General features: G+C 49.9%; 1 protein-coding gene across 8 annotated transcripts in view; it reads left to right on the top strand.

Moving 5' to 3' along the window:
• LOC102385534 (phosphofurin acidic cluster sorting protein 2-like) overlaps nucleotides 1-1,549 on the top strand; it is an 88,554-nt gene that overhangs the window by 70,462 nt on the left and 16,543 nt on the right. The window lies entirely within an intron of this gene.

The raw sequence follows: 1,549 nt of genomic DNA, 5'->3' as shown, positions 1-1,549 counted from the left end.
AGGAACCTTGCTCCTTTGTTCTTATTGAAAAGCCACTTAGTGGTTAATTATCACATGAACCAATTTTGTGGCCCTGCAGTCAAAGTCAGTCTGTTGTTTACAGGCTTTTCCCTCTGCCTACTGCCTGCTTGCAGGAAAACTGATATTTATGAGGCCCCTCTAATTAACTAACTTAGAGAAGAAAGCTGGTGGCTCCTCAGCCCCAGTATTAAGCTCCTTTAGAATTCTCAGATGGACCCTTTGAGCTTGGGGATGTTGTACTTCATGGCCACATCTGTTTGCTGCATGCTCTTGTTGGTCAGACAGGAACAATTGCCTACATTTCCTGCAGTTTCCCATCCCTAGCCACAGCTCCGTATATACACTTGGTCTCTCGCTGAACTGCCTACAGCTCTTCCCCCCCACTGAGCCCTCGGAACACATCACTTCCTTTTCCCCAGGGCTTCAGAAATGTCTTTGATGTATACCACATCCAGCCAGTCCTGCTGTAATCTCTGCAGTATTTCTGCAGAGCCTGTCCAGTCTGATCTGTCCCCTACCCCTCTTTCCTTACAGGTTCCAGCATTTAGAGAATTCAGAGCCTGAAGCTCAACCCTCTGGCACCCAGCCTCAAACTTACCAACTGATTTACATAAGAGAGCTGGTGGTTTCATTAGTAGAGAATGGATAGGATAGGAACCTGCTGGGTTTCTTCTGACTTGACTTTTCCCTGGCCAAATTGAGAAGCTTGGTGGCACTTGAGAAAAAGCCTCTGAACACCTTTGAGCTTGGCTGGTCTGGGCTCCCACCCCCAACACCCTACTGACTGGCCCGTTCCCTCTTGTTGATGTTTGCAAGGCAACTGCATAAGCCTCATCTCCACTGCACATTGTAGGCCATGCTCCTGCTGATAGCAATGACAAGAGTGCTGATACAGATCGGGCCCCAACATCTTTACCACCATGACATAATATAACCCTGGGGAGGTCCTTTTATCTCGGAGACCAGAGTCAGAAAGGAGATCAGTTCAGAGAACTCCAGGGACAGGAAGTACCAAGGTACTCTTGGATTTTAAGCTCAAAGGCCTTGTCTGAGCAGCCCTCCCAGGCTCCAGGTCCCTGATGCACCTGACACCTGTGCTCTGTATGCGGGGTGTGGAGTCATTGCTCTGGTTTACCCAGGCTTCTGCACCAGCCTAGAGACCAGAAGGGTATTGATTGCCTGCTGACCTCCTGGTAGCCAACGTGCCCCATGGTGCATTGCTGCCTCCTCTTCATTAGCTCATTGAGTGCTGAGCTGCTGAACACCCCCTGTGCTCTCTGGGCACACATCTGGGTAATTGTGCCAGCTCCCTGCTGCCAGCTCCCAGTTCCTTTGGATAGTTCCCCATTACTAATCCCCAGCGCATCCTAGGACCAGGGGGGAAAATGTATCTGTGTGAGTCAGCCAGAGGAAACAGTAAGTCCCAGCAGGCTGTGTACAGGCTGGAACAAAGTGACACAAACCCAAGGAGATGTGACGCTTTGTCAGCCTACAGTGGGCTCCTTTATATCATGCCAAAAAATGAGGA

The sequence above is a fragment of the Alligator sinensis genome, unplaced genomic scaffold, assembly GCF_000455745.1.
Source record: "Alligator sinensis unplaced genomic scaffold, ASM45574v1 scaffold1238_1, whole genome shotgun sequence".
Lineage (NCBI taxonomy): Eukaryota > Metazoa > Chordata > Crocodylia > Alligatoridae > Alligator > Alligator sinensis.
The sequence above is the reverse complement of the archived record's forward strand: the minus strand, read 5'-3'. Positions and strand labels throughout refer to the sequence as shown.